At 48.7% G+C, this 19,567-nt stretch overlaps 1 non-coding gene across 1 annotated transcript; it reads left to right on the plus strand.

Moving 5' to 3' along the window:
- Window positions 1-15,379: 15,379 nt before the first annotated feature.
- Window positions 15,380-15,452, plus strand: TRNAA-AGC (transfer RNA alanine (anticodon AGC)). The gene has a single exon. It is a non-coding gene; the product is annotated as a tRNA-Ala (tRNA).
- Window positions 15,453-19,567: the final 4,115 nt, after the last annotated feature.

The following is a 19,567-nucleotide window of genomic DNA, read 5'->3' on the forward strand; positions in this document are numbered from 1 at the left end:
CTTCTTGTGTCCGTTGTCCTTCCTCTCCGCGGTGCTGTCCTGCCCACTCTAGCTGTAGAATGTCTGACTCTTATTTGCCTGAGTGCATTGTTTTGGTGGCCAGAAGGAGAGGAGTGAGAATCCGGCATGGAAGAAAGGAAACTGGGGAGGAAGTATTTACGTCATCGGCGAAGCCAATTTGAAGCCGTTCTTTCTATCTCTTTCTGGGAGTACCAAAGTTGGCCCTACTTCAGGCTGTGGCCAAAGCGCTGTGACGTGGGGCCGACTTTCTCATTTCTTTAATGGCTGTATAGGCTTCAAAACTGTCGCCTGACACACCTGCACACACTCGCGACACTCCTGGAACAGAAGAGCACATTGCAGTTCATGGCACCGACAATCAGCCCGCGGGTGCCTTTTTAGCCTACGCCGTGCACTCGGGGTGTGGATAGTACAAATATTGCAGTTTCCATAAACGAGGGAAAGATATGTGCCATTTTGGTGTTAGCGCGCATCTTCAGCGGTCAGGCGGGAGCAGGTGGCGGTAAGCCGATTAGACACGGCGCGCTGACTTCGTTCACCTACACTGACATGGCGGCCACCTAGGCTCGATTGAGTTATGGTGGTTTCATTATCTCCTATGTGTAAAAGCGCACAAAAGATATTAAGCTAAAGGGAAAAGGTGTATGGCAGTAATGCAACATTGTATATCATAGGAAGACAGGAGGTATAAGCTGCAAAGAGATATTTGGGAAGGGGCGTGGTTCCAGGATTTGCTTGTAGGAAATCGATGTTGTACTTGATATCAGAGTAAGAACTAGTGGTCCTTAAGGGTAACGGAGTGGATTCAAAGAGAACGGAAGTAAGCGTAGTAAGAACTACTGGTCCTTAAAGGGACACTGAGGAGAAATTGAAGTTGGCTTGTATCGATAGAATACCAGCTCCTGATCACAAAAACGCCGCTCTTACTGAAAACAACACTCTTGAAAGGTAGAAAATAGCAAGAACCAAAATACAGGTATCGCCACCACAGGCCAATCTCGCAAGTACAAGCGTGGTGACGCCATAGGACAAGAGACGCCACCTTGGAGGAATTTTCCATCCTACTTGGTTTCGCGAATCTCTGAGGCCGACAAAGGTAGGTTGCGCAGATCAATATTGAAGTAAGTTTTGTTTTAAAACCAATAGTGCATTTTTATCACACAAGGAAGGCAGGCAAAAGACAACCTGAATGTTGGAAGCAAAGCAAAGAAAACGGATGCTTGGCAGCGCCACAGGCGGCCAGGAGAGTTACGATTTGCTATGGCGCTTTGCGTGCCCCGTGGTTTTGTTTTTGGCGCGCCTCGATTTACAAGCGCCGAACAGCAGACGAACTCCAAGTGCCGCTTCAAGTGCTTGTCAGATGATCGCCACAGTCGATGAAAAGCTATGATGGCACGATGGTCGGTGATCGTACAAGGCAGCACTTGTGTATTCGTACGCTTGCCCGGCGAAACATTCCCGGCTGTGCCAGTCAACTTCAAACTACTTAACGGAAATCGTTTATTAGGGACGGGAGACAAGGTACAAGGCGGTTCAGAAAAAAATTGCTGATGGCCTAGCTCTGTTAGGCCAGGATATACCGAGCGAAAGCGCGAAGATTTCTGCATCAAGAGTGCATTCACTAGATGCGCCTTTATAGACGGCTGTAAGTTGAGCCGTCATGGCGGAGCGGCAGCGTTTCCGCCTCGAACGCCGAAGGCCCTGGCTCGATTCCGATCCTCGCCCCCGGACTTCTTTTCTTTTATTTAGTGAGTGGGCGGGGGGTATCAGTGGCTCCCATGGATACCGCCGCTGAATACGTTGGTTAGCGGTTAAGCGCAGGCTCTGTTAAGGCGCGTTTATGCTGCGACGAAGCGCGCGCGCCCTGCACGGCGAAGTCACGTCGGTCAAAGCAAGACCCTCTATACTCCCAACTGCGCTTGACCGCCGACGCATTCGGCGGCTTCGGCGCACTCTGACCGCATTGGCGGGGAGATTGGAGTATGCATCTATTTCGCGCCGAGTACGCCAGCCCCCGCTGGCCCGGCCAGACTGATTTCGCTCCGCGGCGAGGTGCGCGTTATATTCGATAGCTGCGGCAGTTCGGCGGAGCTGTTCTTTTCGAGCTCGGATATTTTAATCCATTCACAGTACATATCTGAAGGTACATGCAAGTTGGCGAGAGAGCCAGATCCAGTGGACCCGTTGGATCTAGAGGAAACCGTTGAAGCGTCGTGAGCCGGCTTTGGTTTCAAGACGCCGACTTTAAATGCGACCGCCCTCGAGCACCCGTTTGTTTTTTTGCGGCAAAAAGTAAATAAATAACTTGGCCCTTGCAACCGTGGGATACCTCGACGCCGCCTGCTGCGCCGTGCAACCGCTCCGTTCAAGGAATCACAAACCGTTGGCCCCAAAGCGCCGGCCAGCCTCCGATGGGCGCAACGCACACCTCGCGACTCCCCGCACTGAGGTTATGATATTCAGTTTGCAACGGCTGCTCTCTGAGGAAGGGAGAAACCACCCGCCGGCGCCTAACCTAACCGTGCTCCCTCAAAAGCATCGCACGCTCTGTGGGGCTGAGGTCGCTGAAATGCAGGGCACAGTTTTTGCGAGAACTTCGTCGTCGGGTTCGGGAACGGGATCGATCGTAACGCTGGCAGGACGCCGGTGCAAACGTAAACGAAGTGACGGTGGCGACCCCCGATAGATCCCTTCAACGTGCGGCGGCGGTAGCTTTCACTTCGGCAGCTCCTAGACCGCACCGCTAGCCGCCAGTAATCACGGAGTCTTCGTTTACGTCACATTTCACGTCACTCCGTTCTGTGTCGTCATAAGAGTTCTCGAGTTTGAATTGGAGGGGCGGGAAAAAAATTTTGAACTTCTAATCCAAATTTCTTTGAAATAAATGCACTTTTCGCTCCCGGACAAGCGTCAACAAAGCCATGAAATGCCGAACTATCTGATATTGCTAACAAAAAAATTTTGATAGGGTTCTCCTCAGTGTCCCTTTAAGGGTAACGGAGTGGATTCAAAGAGAAGGGAAGTAAGCGTACCAGAGGGTGCAGGTTAGGCGGGCGGATGAGATTAGGAAGTTTGCGGGCATAGGGTGGGCGCAGCTGGCAAAGGACAGGGTTAATTGGAGAGACATGGGAGAGGCTTTTGCCCTGCATTAGGTGTAGTCAGGCTGATGATGATGATGATGAACTAATTAGGAGCTATGGGGAAATGATACAACGCGCTGACAGCAGAACCACAAATAAGGCTGTGGAGACATGAGCAGGACACAGTTGTGAGCGCTCATTAAGATATTCTATGAGGATCAGCTGAGGAAGATGGAGGAAAACTGCGGACAGATGGGTTCGTCAGATATTTCTACAGGGGGGACGTTCTCTCGCGATGGAGGAAAATAACCAGAACACTAACCGAGTAGGTACGAGGGAGCAAGATGATTAAAGGTGTTAATCGCAGGGCTGGAGGATGTGCACAATACGATGGTGCTTTATGAGACACGGAGTAAAACGCAGCGAGTATGACTCGCGTGCAATGTGTATTAAACAGAAATGGCATCGTTTCGTTTAAACGCATCTAAATTCGTCTAAATGATGCGAGGCTCAGCATCCTTGAGGCCATATGGACGAAACGTGAACGTATCCACGGTAGGCGGCAATATAAGAACGGTTCGAGGTTGAACGAGGGAGTAAACATGGCAGGCAAGCAAATATACGAGGCGACTGCTGGCGTGAAATTAGGTATACCCAATATTTTGAAAATTTATACCGGAATGGGTGTACATTTCAGAAATATTGATAGTTCGAAAAGTGCACGTAGTTTCAATTTACTGACCCTACAGCAGACGCCCGCCACCGCCCTTTCCAGAGGGGACGGTCTTACAGGGGAGTTTTCACCAACATGATTGCGGCCCCCGACGTCACGTGAGTAACGACGTCACGTAAGATAACGGCGGTAAACTGCTGGAGGTGTGTTGAAAATTGAAAATTGGTTTTTGGGGAAAGGAAATGGCGCAGTATCTGTTTCACATATCGGCGGACACTTCAACCGCGTCTTCAGGGAAGGGATAAAGGAGGGAGTGAAATAAGAAAGGAAGAAGGAGGTGCCATAGTGGAGGGCTCCGGAATAATTTCGACCACCTGGGGATCTTTAAGTGCACTGACATCGGTCAGCACACGGGCACCTTATCGTTTCGCCTCCATCGAAACGCTGCCGCCGCGGTCGCATTCGAACCCGGGAACTCTGGATCAGTAGCCGAACGCTCTAACCACAGAACCATGAGCTCCTGTATATGCTCGCGCAGAGTACACAGTTCCGCCCGTTTGCGCAAAGGTTCTCGTAAGTATTCTTTCCCGCAACACAGGACACAAAGTTCTGCGGGGAAGCCGCTTCTCCTGCGGCAGGGTCCTTGAAGTCCAGCATACTTTCAAAGTAAAACGCTACCTAATTAGAAAAAAAATGTGAAGGTCATAAAACGCGCCTATTATCGAGGTGATGTTACCAGACCGGTTAATTCCTTTTGTCTAGAGGAAAGTGATGCCAACGAAGCGTCTAATTCTGACTGGCTGGAAGGAAGTTGCATCGGCTGATCTGCAGTGAGGTCACGTGCGGTAAAGGCACCAACAGCTTATAATGCTATCGCAATACCAACACATGAGGTAATTAGGTGTCCTTGTGAATCGTTCGTCCTACGTACTGCACTAACATTGCATGAACTGGATCGCCATTAATTTAATTAAGTGCTCACATAAGTTCTGTTAGCAGAAGCCTGCGAATTTTTACACTGGCCAAGGCGTAAAGGCTGGGGCTATTACGGTATTACAGTAGAAAGTGCGTCTCGCTGTCCTCGCCTCGGATATATCTCGTACATACGCGGTTTTGTCGCCGGCGCTCTGGTAACAGACTACACGGGGGGCAAAACAGTGTGACAGTGCGCTGCGCGTCTCCGGAGGCCCGCTATCTCCGGCGACATCTTCCCTTTGTGGGACCTCGGATCCGCTTGAACAACAGACTGTATCAAACCAGGAATCGTAGGCTGTCGGGGACCAAGGCGCATTGCGGGTCTGAAGGGTGACAGCCTAGCCGTCATCTTTATTCCCACTCACGCCAACAAGCATTCAAATGGTCAAGCACAGACCGCAATAGTGACAGTGGCGCCCCCCGGAGGAGGAAAAGCCCAAGACACTGGGAGTCGCGGGGGCGCTGCAGTCGCGGGGGCGCTGAGAGGAGGGCAAGGGAGACGGTGAAGCCTGGAAGGAAAGATCGCCCAAATAGAAGGGAAAAGAAAGGAGAAAAAGCCAGCCAGTGGTGTGACGAGCAAGGCCCGAGACAACAGCGCTGACGAGTCGGCCCTCCGTAAAGTCACTGGCATTCCAGTGACTTTAGTCCTCCGGCGACGGAAGCGCCAAAGACATCGGAGACAGTGAAGGAACAAAGTCCACTCCACAGCCCCTCCGTTTCTTCTTAGGGAGACTCCAGCGCCAACTCAGCAGCATGTTAGCTTGGACACCTCAGCTTCTGCATCATGTACTCAATAGTATGTAATTATTGAATATATCCGTTCCGTTCAAACCAAGTATAGCGTTGCCTGTCTCATGGTCCCATGCGGACCCGTGTAATATGTGGGGTCATCACAATAGGAAATTTTAGAATAGCTTGTACCGCCACCGCTGCCGCGTAGCACCTTAGGTGCCTCTCGCCGCCAGTGCCTCCGCCAGGGAGAGAGCCAGTACCAGAGCGTACGTGCAAGTGGCGCCTCAGGGAAGGAGGAGAAATCTTCATTCATAGGGATAGCCTTTTGGCCTCCATGGAGAAAGGGCCAGGGTAAAGCAGTTAATTGCATGTTACGTCCAGCCGAACAAGCGGCCCTCATGGACGATGACACCGGTACACACATCGTCCCACGGCGCTGGCATCATTTTTTCTTCCAGCGGAGCTACTCCGCGACTTGTATTCTGTTCGTAATGGTTCCAGGCAGAGGCAATCCCACAACTGGATCCGGATGGTCGGCGTTGCTCCGGTGTCTCAGGTACAGCAAACAGTGCACTCTGGGGTGACTTCTCCGTTTTTGTGGTGTCATGGTCTTATCGTATAAGCGCGCAATTCGCGAGAAAGCCTTCCGTGAGCGCGAAGCCGGTGCACGCGCACATTGCGTAGGCACCTAAAATTCTGGACAAAATCATTTTTTAACGGGAACCAGTTTATGAACGCAATTTTTCATCTATTTTAACCTTTCACTATAACAATCAATATACCCGCAGATCTTCCGTCGGCAGGTTGACATTTTTTTGCCAGTAAAGGAGTGTTACACCTAAATTTGGTAGCATGTTTTCTTCTCTACAATGACGCGGAAGACAGTTATACATGACTCACCGTGCGGTATTTCCCTAAGACCCCTAAATAATTTGAAGTCAGATTTTTCCCCAACTGTTTCGGTTTCGGTTTCAACAGCCGAACAATGGGCGACGTCAAAGTGTGGTTATATGTCACGTGAAACGTGCAAAAACTGCGATATAACCGCTGCTTCATCGTTTTATTTCACTACAGTGCTTAAGCCAACCTTCCTCAACAGCCGGAATAACAACGAATGTAGAGGCAGCGACTATATAGCTGTTTTTTCATGCCTCACGTGACCTGTAACCCACTTTGACGTCGCCGTCATCGTTCGGCTGTTGAAACCGAAACCGCCTGAGAGAAAAATTTGATTATAAGTTATTTTCCGGTCGTAGGGGAATACCACGTGGTAATCCATGTATAATAATGCCTTAAGCCTTGTAACAAACAAAAAAAGACACTCACCCGAAAGGTGTGTGTCTATACTCCTTCACCATTTTTGCTGTCGTCAGTATTGTTTCCCATTGGTTTCTTTTGGCTGCCTTAACTGCTTGATGGGAGTGATGGAAACACTCTAAAAGAAAGATTTTGCTACACATCGCCTGAAGAATGGACCAATATCTTCAGTATTTCCATAAGAAAACCTTACAATATACCAATATTAAAAAAATATTTGTCGAAGAATGTTGGACATGCAAGCTACTGGGAACAACGGGACAGTCCTTCAGGCAATGAGTGAGGGTTCTCGGGAACCGATTCCTGCAGTCACCGCTTGCCTGTCTCTTTGAGTGCTGCGCGAAGCCTGTCAGGGCCCTGGCGCGGTGACGCACGCAAGTTGGGAGTAAATGTCACTCGCGAGTCTCGGTCTCTGAGGCATGGGCAACCTCGTCGAGGAGACCGCCCGCATTCCCAGGCACCCAATCCACGCACACACTGGCAGCAAAATTTCGGCGGAGCTGACGACGGAAGTCCTTTATGCCATAGTCTACAACTTGCCAGTCCAGGCAGTGCCTGTCAGAGCCCTCAGAGACTCCATGAGTCCTTGCACACTGTTATTTTCTTGACGCGAACTAAGTCTGCGTCATTCTTTGCGGACACTTTCTGACCGTTCACCCCCCAACGAGGATCGCTTGCAATTCAATTTCGCCGGAGGTGCCTTGTAGTCAGTGGCGCACACCGGATAATCTCCTCTTGTGGTTGCAACGGCTGCCGTTAGTAAGGTAGGATCTCGGGCAGCGTGCAGGTATATGGCCGCATCGGTCGCATCCACTCATAGTCTAATTGTTTTGCGCGGTAACGTCTTCCACCCCCCCCCCCCCCACACACACTCTTTCGTCCGGCCCGCCTTGGTCAGGGGTCAGCGGCCTTGGTACAGCGTCGGTGGTTTTTCTCCTTGCGCTTCCACGATGGTCTCTAGCGTCGGTTGTCCCTAGTACCGGTGTAACCCCTCGAAGCTGGAGTGGAGCGAGACTTCCTTGACAACTCGGGAGACTTTCGCTGGGCAGGATTTTCAGTTTTGGGGTCTGCGCCCTAGTTGCGTCGAAGCACGTCGCGCCGTAGAAGGTACGCGATGTGAGTACGGCCGTAACCAAGGTACGGGCGATCTTAGTGCCGGCACCGCTGGCTCGCTGGGCGATTTTCTTGATGAGGACGTGTTTACAAGTCGCTTAGAGCAGCTTGAGCCATGGTGCGACGTCACCATGGAGATGGCCGCATGCCAGCGGTCAGGAGGTGGTCCGCCAGTGTGTCCAGTGCTTTCTGCATCGTGATGATGACTTCTTCCGTGGTGGCGTGGTCTCCGGGCTCAGTCCACAGATTCATATCGTCCGCGTTCATGGTGAAGTGGGCGTCGAAGGCTCGCTTCAGGCGGAAGTTAAGGGTCACGCCACCAGGTTGTGCTATGTAGCCGAGTGTATCGCTCCTGGGGGACGCACTATGGATGTCTAACGCCTTGGGTTCGCGACTGCCGGTTTATATTTCAAAAGCGCGGTTCTCTAAGAATGGCCTGATGGTACTGAAAATGCGCTTGCCGGGGTGTATCTCTTCGAGCACCGAGATGAACATCGTGTTTGACGCCGCGTGGAAAGCCCTGCGTGTATGTCAACTTTCACCATGCATGATGCCTGGACTGTTGCGTCGCCCTCCGCGCCGTTTCTTTCCTATCCGCCGGAGCAAGAACAGTCTGCCTTGCGCGCAAAAGCCCGGTCGGAACCCGGTCTGTGCCATGTGGAAGTAACAGCCTTTAACTTCAGGATATTGCGTAAGTCTGGTGAGCACGAGTCTTTCTAGCAGCTTGCATATCGTAGGTGTGAGTGAAATACATGCAGAGCTTGAGATAACGCCCGGTGTCTTCTTTGGTTTTCGATATGGTCATCACCATCGCGTGCCTCCACTCCCGGGGTAAATCCCCACTCGTCCACACGCGGTTGAGTTCGGCGAGGAGCTTGTCCTTGCCGCCGCCGTCCAGATCCTATAGCATTTGCACGCCACGTCTCCCGGTCCTTGACCGGTGCGCTCCGTGCATTCGCAGTGTAGCGCGACAACAGGAGCTCTTGCATCGTGAAAAGTGAGTCAACTCCTCCTTAATCCGCGTGTGCCTTCTTTTCATAGATGTGGGTATCCGGCAGTGAACGAGATTAGGGAAAAAAATGTAGCGGCCGCTCTCTCCTCAAATTCCTCGCGCGTCCAACCTTCTTTAAGAAGTACGTTCTCGACGGTATTGCCATTCTTTTGATTTCCGAACATTAGTTTATATGTGCGCCGCAGCTTTCGGAGGCCCGTGAGCTCCTCAAAAGGCCGCGGTTAATGCAAATAAGCCGTGGTTGCACCCCACCCATCTCCCACCCCTGCGATCTCACGCTAGGCGCGCACCAAGGGGATCGGTCAAGGGAGCGAGGGGAAGAATTGGTCGACGCCACTCGCTGGAGGGACTCCTTTGAGAAGCATGTGCCGCTTCGTTATTGAGTTGTATCCGACCAAGGTCTACTTTATACGCCTTCATGAACATCGATGTTTCTAACTGCCTTTCGAGCGGCTGTCTTGAGTTTTTGCACGAACGATATGGGCTGGACGTAGTGTTCGAAGCGGAGCCGGAACACGTCCGAGTCTGCGGCCTCAGTACAGCAATTTTACGTAGAGAAGACGTACTGCCTGCGCATGCGCAGTGACCACACCTGGCCCGCCCTTGCCACTGTGGGTGTGCAGAAGGCAACCGGTAAGGTGGTCTTCGTCTGCTCTAGTACGCCTCCGCAATTCTAAATATATCTTTTAGGGCATAGGTCCGGAGTCCGCACCCGCATCTTACTCCTCCCAGGTAGGGTAATGGTCGCTGGTCAAGTTTCCATTCCTTCACGGAGCCGGGTGTCGTACACAGTCACACAGTGCCGTACACGCGAACCACAGTGGCTGGCGCAGACGCTCACCGTTGAGTGCCTCGTTGTGAGAGCTATCGAAGCGGCACCTGATGCCGGTTCCTGTCAATGCACAGCACGCATAAGACAGGAATGAGGGCAAAGAGCTGCGTGCAAAGGATGAGAAAGCGGATGAATGCCGTTAGGTGGCGTGGAGCGCAGTTTTGCCACGGGCACCCACGTCCCGCGATATTGTGTTCGCGACAGTACATAGATATCAGGTACAAACGGTAATCTAATCACTACAACTAACTTGAAGCATGAGCCAACGTGATGAGTTTATGAAAGCAAAATGTAAGTGAAAGGAGGTCACAATGAAGCAGAGCACTTGGGAGTACTACAATAAGCATCAAAGTACGAACTATGTCAAAGCACCTTATGGCTTCGAGACTTGTTTTCACTTATGCTTGGCGGCCCGATTCGGTAGTTGTAGTCAGAACTGCAGTCCAGGTTACAAGTTAAACAAAGGGTTGTTTGGGGTTGATAAATATTTACAGCGATATATGTTTGTTCAGACGGGAATTAGAATTTTGGCCAAGTTGTTTAGGTAGTTTCTCCCACGCCGCTTCGTCTTGATGAAAATCCTGCGGACGTTCGACAGCGCGAAAACTACTGTTCCCAACGCTGTGTCTGCCTCTGGTGCCAAAAGAAATCACTAAGTTAGGTCACTTAGCAGCTCTTCAAAGTAGCTTCCTTGCAAACATCTGTGTGAAAGCGCTTACAAATTGAAATTTTTTGTCTCGAAACTCGGGCAACAATGTCTGAATGTGCACGCCAACCACTCACGCAATGGAGCGAACAGAGCGGTTTCGCGGGCGCCGATCCATCTTGGTCTTGTTCGCGGCGTTTCCGCAGCGTGGTGTTGGTGTCGTAGTCACCAATCCGTTAACCGTCGATATAAGGATATAATTTGTGCAAAGCTGTATTATATATATATGTGTGTGTGCGTGTGCGTGTGCGTGTGTGTGCGTGCGTGCGTGCGTGTGCGTGTGTGTGTGTGTGTGCGTGCGTGTGTGCGTGTGCGTGTGCGTGTGCGTGCGTGCGTGCGTGCGTGTGCGTGTGCGTGCGTGCGTGCGTGTGTGTGTGTGTGTGTGTGTGTGTGTGTGTGTGTGTGTGTGTGTGTGTGTGTGTGTGTGTGTGTGTGTGTGTGTGTGTGTGTGTGTGTGTAAAACACAGCACACCGTAACTTACGCCTTCCCGCCTTCCCAAAGAACCTGCAAAGTGACCCCCGTGTTTGCGAATTGTCACCTTCGCTGGTGAAGTGAGGGCGTCCTTGTCATTGCAAGTGTCCTGTATCTCTACTGACCCTGATGGATTTTTGGTCAAGCTTATGGCATTACCAGGAACGTCGAGAACAGAAGCAAAAGTGGAGATGTGATATACGCATTCGAATGGTAGCGTGCGTACGAGCTCGACACTCCTCTGAGCAAATGGTATTTGGAAGAAGGCCCCTGCGAATCAGCATCTGAAAACACGAGCCGATTTGCGCTCCTCACTATATGAATTGAAACACTGACATTACTTGATATTTGATCAGCATAAAAGTCGGATCGAGGAATTTGCAGGGTATACTTTTTTGAAGAAAAAAGCCGTAGTCCTCGCAACGTTTGGTTTTGGGTAGCGCGGTAGAGGTACTGGGTTTAGAGAAAAACTAGCGCCAAAGCATGCAAACCACAAGAGAAGAGAGAAGACGAGACACGAACGCTAGCTCACAACTGAATTTTACTGAAGCCAGGATGCCGCTTATATAGGGTGAAGCTTCAAGGGGAGAGAAGGGTGACGAGGAGGAGAAGGTGAACAAAGGGAACATCGTTTCTCAGAAACGGGCAGGCAGCCAAAAACACACAAGAAAAAGAACAGTTCCATGAGAGCTGAATCTAGAATGTTAAACTCGGAGGCAAAAAGAGATAAAGAAGGAGATCTAACACACCTAAAGCCAAATTTCTTTATGTACAATGCCTCGAGACTAACACGTGAAGCCTTATCAGTGCTCTTGCCAAGAATCTTCGTCTCATTCAAACGCGCCTCGCACCCGTCGCAGCTCATTACGTGCGCAACCAAATGTGCGTACTTGTCTTTCAAGTCTGATAAATTTCGGGCACGGCCCCCCAAACACTCGTTGATGCAGCGGCCAGTCTGGCCAACATAAAACTTCCCACAAGTTAAGGGGATGGCGTGGACCACTCGTACGGAACACTTGGTAAACGGAGTTTCGTGGTTTATCTGGCAACCCCGCTTCCTTGAGTTGCAGATTCGGGGGCAAACCTTTTCCAGCTTGTTAGGAGGCGAAAAAACGACACTCACGCCATACCTGTTGGCCACTTTCCTCGAATTGTGCGAGGTCTTGTGTACGTAAGGCACAACTAGCGGCTTCTATGTCCTGAAACGATATTCTCCGGTATTTCTTCGTGTTCTGTGCTTAAGTTTTTGAAGAAGGGTCTCGCAAACAGCAAGCAACACAGAGCACGGGAACCCAGCCACCGAAAGTCGGCTCATCTGATTATGAAAGCTGTACTGCAACTCATGCGGGAATGATTTCTTGAGAGAAGACTCCAGGCAATGCGACGCTATTGCTCTTTTTACAGTCTTGGAGTGCATTGAATTGTAAGGTAAAATATCTTTTTTTGCACGCGGGTAATAGCCCCAGCAAACGTGTCTTCCAAGGAAGGTTATTTTCAAATCTAAAAAGTGTAAAACATTAGTGTCGGGTAGTTCATGCGTAAACGTCTGCCGAAGTACATGTCTGTCAAAAGCATTTAAAACTTCACCTTCTGTAGAGGGGTATGTGAAGAAGTGCTTTTTTAAAATCACTAAAAAATCGTCCACATACCTAAAAACCTTTAAAACCACCCTCCCCCATAAATTAGTTTATCTAAACATTGATCAACCTTGTTAAAAATATATCGCAAAAAATACGGGCCACGCAGGACCCTATGCAAACACCGTTGCTCGGCAAAAAAGGCAGGTTGTCAAAATGTATAAAGTAGCACTTAGGTAAAACTGCAATAGAGCGATAAAATTATCAACCGACAGTCCTGAAGAATTCTTGAAAGACACGTCGCCGTTTGATTCTGTGCATTCCTTTACAACCAGCAGAAGCTAGTCTTGAGGTACAGAATGAAACATATCTTGCACATTTACCGAAAACCCAAAGCCGATGTCGTTAGAACTCTGCAGGTACTAAGCGACAACTTTCGAATTTTTTGTGAGGAAGGGGTCGTCCAAAACAAGTAATTTAAGATGTTTTGCTAGAAGCCGCTGACATTCTTTTGCCATGAACCTTCTTCGCTGACTATAGCTCTGAAATGAATTTCTGGCTTGTGGGTCTTGGCTGTAAAGAAAGCCTTTAGACTGTTACCTATGCTCTTTTTTATATCTTTGGCAAGAGTTTGAAGATTTAAATCTTTGCAAAAGTTCACGAACTTTTTCCTAACTCTAACAGCACTTTTCATGACCTGTACAAAGTTCTTATTGACTGCCGCACGCGCTTTCTGACCATACATTTCCTCAGGCAAAACAGCAAACCCAGTCTCTTTGTCAGCTTGAACAAGCTTAAGGCTGTTCTGCCTAAAGAAGGAAACAACACCATTCAGCATTCTGTGGCTGTGCGCACCTACGCCGCTTGGGGAACAGTTCCTTAAACAGTCCACACCCTCTAGGAGGCACCGGTCCTGGTTCTCTCCATCTCTTAATTGTAGGGCCAATTTCCTGTCTTTTCGGCTCCTAACAAGCTGGAAAAGTTGTGCCCCCGAATCTGCCACTCCAGGAAGCGAGGTTGTCAGATAAAGCCCGAAACTCCGTTTACCAAGTGTTCCGTAAAGTGGTCTACGCTATCCCCTTAACTTGTGGTAAGTTTAATGTTGGCCAGACTAGCCGCTACATCAGCGAGCGTTTGGGGGACCATGCCCGAAATTTATCAGACTTGAAAGATAAGTACGCACATTTGGTTGCGCACGTAATGAGCTGCGACGGCTGCGAGGCAAAGAATGAGACGAAGATTCTTGGCAAGAGCACTGATAAGACTGCACGTGTTAGTCTGGAGGCGTTCTAGATAAAGAAATTTAGCTGTAGGTGTGTTAGTACTGCTTCTTTATCTATTTTTGCACCGAGTTAAAATTTTTAGATTCAGTTATCATGTAAGTGTTCTTTTTCTTGAATGTTTTTAGCTGCCTGCCTGTTTCTGCGAACGATGTTGCTTTTGTTAACCTTCTCTCCTCGTCACTCTTCTCTCCCCTTGAAGCTTCACCCTATATAAGCTGCATCCTGGCTTCAATAAAATACAGTCGTGAGTTAGCGCTTGTGTCTCGTCTTCGTTCTTCTCTTGTGGTTTGCATGGTTTGGCACTAGTTTTTCTCTAAATCAAGTATGCACCAACGAGCCCAAAAAGAGGTGTTAATGGTAGTGGTACAGGGGAATCAAATAGCAGGTTTTAAATTGACTACCGGCCTACTGGTTTTGATGCGACTGATGATCAATAAAACACACATCCCCGCAATTTTTAATCCCTCTGCAAAGTGGAAAGCTGAAACACTGCTATTTGAAGAGCGGCACAGTGGACAGGTAAGATTTGAGTTCGAACGTGTCGAGCTTCCAACTCCTGCTGAAATCTCAGTAGACTGAAATTTTTACATATTGGTATATAAAGGAAATGCGAGGCACAATGCAAGACTGGAGTGATAATATCTTTCTGAAGAAAGGCTTAGTTTTCAGCTTAGGGCATGAAAAACGTACTGCTGCATCCTTGACGAAAAAAAAAATACTATGCAGGTTTCCCCTGAGAAGAGAGAGAGCCAGAGAGATTTTTTTTTTTAGAAAAAGGTGGATAGGTCGGCCTTAGCTATGATCACCTGGCCTGCTACTCGGTACTGGGGGAGGGAAAGAGGAGAAGAAACGGGGATATGTAACTGTGGATAGAAGAGAGATGGTAAATATGCGACCACATCTGGAAAGCGACAAATTGCATGCCGCAAGTCGAGGCTCTTTGAACCCTAAGAAACGAAGCAGCCAGTGCGTTGCCTGGAAAGCTGCCCAAGTTTCCAGCTAAGAGTCCCATTCAAGGTCCTCCTAGAGTGGCCCGCCCTCGAAACGCGTCAAGAAAGCGGACAACTCCTGTATTTCGAACGCACATTCAAGGCAAACCGCAATTACATGGCCCACAGTCTCAGTGACGTGACGAATTCGTCAATTAACTACCGCCCAATACGCCCGCTGTTAACATTTCATGCATAAATAGCGAATGGCATTGTGTAAGGCGTGTGCCACATTTTCGAAAGCGCCAGTATAGGAGTATTCGATTCATAAACATTTCGAAAGAAGACGGCATTCGCAAAGGGTCTCAGAGAACGACAAAATGGGTGCCAGCTCTCAACGCTCTGGCGTATCTTGGAGCCTGCCTTTCGCGTTGCAGTTAAGCCGAACAGACTGATACCACATCGCATCTTCAGCGTCGTCTTCAACACCGCGGGACATGTGGTTGATTGTAGCGAGGTTCACTACCACACGATGTGATCGGTTTCTCAGTGGCGAATGCGCTCTGCTCCCAACCGGATCCCATCTGGGTCATCGACGAGAGCGACGCGCAAGGCAGTCAGCTCTCAAGAGCTTCCCACTGCGGCGTGTGCTGCGTAGGGGGTGTAGCTCAGATGGTAGAGCGCTCGCTTAGCATGCGAGAGGTACTGGGATCGATACCCAGCACCTCCAAGACTTTTTTTATTTTGCTTTACGTGAGTTTTCACACTTATTGAGTAGACTATGCAGTCACCTGGCTCCTGGACTATCGCAGCCGCCTGTGAAGATCTCGCGCCTCAATTCCTTCATTTTCAAAAACGTGCGTTATTTAGCAGTGTCGAACATAGCGTTGTCTATTGATCTATACGGGAACAGGTCGATAATACGGACTGGAAATCGCCTGCTAAAGCGGCTTCAAGAACACCAGGTGAACCATGGAAACCAACAATATTATTCAGTCGCCCAATCAACACTTCCACAGCGGAAAACCACTCTTAGAGCTGCAAACTATGACGGTGCTTCTGAATAAGCCACCAGAGCACCGGTGGGTATTGTCTGTTCTCATGCATCTCAAAAACAGTGCTTTGCGCAATGCTTCCTTGCTGCGAAGGCAGTTTTGACAATGAAGTTTTTATAATGCTCATTCTGACCTCATTGAACCTCAATCGCACATCCTTCATAAAATCCATGCAGAAATTCTCATCAGTACTGCCCGTCTCTGCCTGCGCCACCTCTGTTCCGTTCAGAACCCTCGTGATGTTCTTCCTTGTACGCTCATTTGAACTATCTTGTTTCTCGATCTCCGACGCACACCAATACAGCCATTTTCTTCACCGCTTTCCACCTTGCTGGCGTCAGCCCAACTGGACGGTCAGCTGGCGATAATCCGGCAATCCACCGACTTGCTCGGCTCTAAATATTCCGCTAAGAGTGAAGTGATTGTCTTTATAACTTAGCCCAAGTGTGATTTGCCGCGTGCCGGGCTGTGCATTCGCACACAGGCTCAAGGAAAGCAGCGCATGCATTCGACTGTCGCAACTGCTTGCGAAACCGCATGTCCTCAAGTTCCAGAAATTAGGGCCGAAAAGCTCGTCGCAATAGTTACCTCAATTTAATCAAAAGCTGCATCTTTTCAGTGTCATCGGTAATAGTCAGGCTGCTGCAGCTTACATTTCTATCTTGATCATGTCATGTGCATGCCGTCAGCTTCGTGACTGATGTGCGCGCCGCAGAAACATCGTAATGACAACCAGGGCATTAGTGACCACAGTGCATTCTGAGAGGAGAAAGTGCCATAAAGAATGCTCTCGTAAGTGCAAAGAGGAATGCAAGAAAAGCTGGGAAATGTTTGAACTTAGGGAAGCGTCGCAATGCACGTGAACTACGTAGCTGCGTAGGAGAAAAATAGAAATGAAGCACAAGACGAAAATGAATGCCCGCCTCGGTGCCTGATGATATTAGCAGCGTGATGTTGACGGTGAAATGCGTGGGTGTATTACGACAACGCAAATATTCTCCGCACGCAGGCTGTTTGTAAGTGCTTTACACCCCTCTTTTCTGAGAAGTTAATTCATCAGTGGAGTTTTACCGCTGGCAGCGTAATTGTTATCGCTTTATTACTCATGCTGAACCCGGCATTAATTCAAGATGGCCACTCCAGCGCTTCGCATTCGGGATGGACCTCGCCCGTTGTGTCGACGTTCGTTTCTCTGAATACTGTATTGTGACAGAGGATAAAAAAAGGGGGAGAGCGATAAGCAGGTTCCCCCCAAAATCAATTCTCTGATTTGTATCACTAGGAAAAGAAAACCATGGAAGGAATAGAAAGCTGTGACAGCTGACGGTGTGGATTGGTTCGAATAGGGCAGTTGTCCAGAACTCACGTGGAACCGAGGCACTTGAAGAAGCGCACATACGACTAAAAAATTCATAGAACACAAAATGCCAGGAGGCGTCATACTGTACGGTTATGCACTTTTTTGCCTGCTCGGTTTTGCATGCTATTCTTTTTTATTTCTCGCCATATTATCTTAGATATTGTGCATTTATGTACAATGCGTTTTAGCCATATCGATTCTTTACGTTAATTTTCTTCAATTTTCTAATTTATTTTACTAATCCTTGTTATATGGAATGTGCTTATCAATGTCTTTATGATTTATGTGTACTGTTCTTATAGATATGAATGTGTTTATGAATTCTGTGCAAAAATTGCCCACTGTTTTGAGTGCAAGAGTGAAAACGGAGTGACACTTCGTCAGGCAACTTTGTTTTGCTTTTTTGTAGCCTCCTAGGCAACCAAGTGGTGCTGGAAATAAACTTTTGAATTTTGAAAATGCTTTCAATCCCCATCAAACCACGCTGACAGCTTATGGCGAAAAATTCAGCCGCTTGAATGGAAATGAACTGGAATTGAAAATATGAATCTCTGCTAGGGCACACTGAGCGGCGATCACTGTAAAAATCACTCGAAGTTTTTTTTAAGAGAACACTTGTCTTTTGCATCAGTGGTAGAGACACCCTCATTGAAATAAGTGACTCAGGCGGAACAATTGCCGACATGTCACTACAAGGCTAATCCCGCCTGTGTGTTAAACCACCACCCTTGGTAGGTGTGCTTCGACATGTCTTTTCATATATTAAATGCCAAAACACTGCCTTGTTCAGTGAAGGCCGTAGCTGGGGTATACTAAAGGGTGACCACCACGGACTGTTTTAATGACAGCATGTGAACACGCCTGGAACGTTTACTCACAGCCTGATCAAGTGGAAAATGTCTGCGGAAATGTGCCACTGACGTGGGGTTGAATTTTTGACAGCGTTTGGGAGGTGTGTGACAACAAGCCATTCGAGCTGTTACGTCAAGTGTATGGGGACGAAAAGAAAAAAAAAAACCGTGCTTCATTGTTTCAGTAAAGAAATCTCATCAAATATAGTAACACAGGACTGACGGATAACGCGCTAGAGGGCAGATCGCCTGCTGCAGTGACAGATGCCAACACCTTGCATGCTGTGCGACGTGCTCCATGATTTCTTCTTTAATCCACAGCTCCTTCTAACGCAGTCATCTGAGCGGGGAAACGCCTTTCTGTTAGCTTTAGTCTGATGCAAATTAGGCCTGCAGTGACCGCCGCGCAGAATTCCTTAATGGCAAAAAGTAGTCCTTTTTCTTTTCCTGCCTTCTAAACTAAAAGCTAACCATCCCGACGAAGTTATAACTTACAGGGTTTTTGTACCTCTGCCTTGTTTGATATGGCTAAACATCAAAAGCTGTTGTAACTGTTGCTGTTAACTGTTACTGTTGTAACTGGTCAGCAGACGAATATAGGACGCCTCGGACCATGGCCCATTCTTATCAACTGCTGTTTCTTTAAGTTGCATACTACTATATTTGACGTGACAGGGTGCGCATAGACAACGGTGCACTAGCTACTTGCCGTCCTTCTTCTACACTCTGTCTTTGCTTATGCGTATGTGCGTCATGGGTATAATGGAAAGAGAGATGGTGCAAATGCCTAGTTTGTGTGTGACGTGGGTGTGTGTGTGAGAAAAAAATATACTTCAATATTATTTTCAAATATATATCTGCAATAAAAAGCTGAAGTACAGAATGTGACCCAGAATGAAAGTTTGGTGTAGTTGTCCGCAGCACCCCTTGAAGCGATCCCTGAAAGGCATATTATTTCCCTCAACTGACACTCGGCAGCGGAAGAAGTGAAAGAAGCGGCAGAGAAAGGTTACTGTTAAGTCACTGCAGAAGCTGGGTGCGATCATGCGTTTCTGTTCCACTGTTATTTTCCCGGCACGCTATCTGTTCTCTGTGCTTAGCCACGCACAAGTTCTTCAAGCTTCGAATGTTAATTAGACCAATAGGTGAACATCAACTTGCTTTTATTCGAGACATTGGCTCGTCAGCTTGAAGAGTGTATTATCTGTATCTTGCGCCGAATAAGCATGTTACTTGAAATTTTTGTCCTTGAGAAGTCTTGCCGTATCGGGAAGCCTCAAGGATGTTTCTCTCTTTATGAATTAATACCACGAAAAAGCAGACACTTCATAGTAGTTTCGAGCCGACGCGTTCTGGTTCTCGACGCTCGCCTCTTGATGAGATTGCTGACGCGGTACACCTAGCGTACCGCCGTTAAAGGAGCAATGGTGGCTAGATTTACAAGCGTCCGCTGCGGCTGGGTTGCTCAACGTCGAATGGGCTCTGCTCCCAACCGGATCCCATCTGGGTCATCGGCGAGAGTGACCCGACAAGGTAATCAGCTCTCTATAACTTCCGACTGTGACCTGTGTACTATGTC

The sequence above is a fragment of the Amblyomma americanum genome, chromosome 4 (assembly GCF_052857255.1).
Source record: "Amblyomma americanum isolate KBUSLIRL-KWMA chromosome 4, ASM5285725v1, whole genome shotgun sequence".
Classification (NCBI taxonomy): Eukaryota; Metazoa; Arthropoda; class Arachnida; order Ixodida; family Ixodidae; genus Amblyomma; species Amblyomma americanum.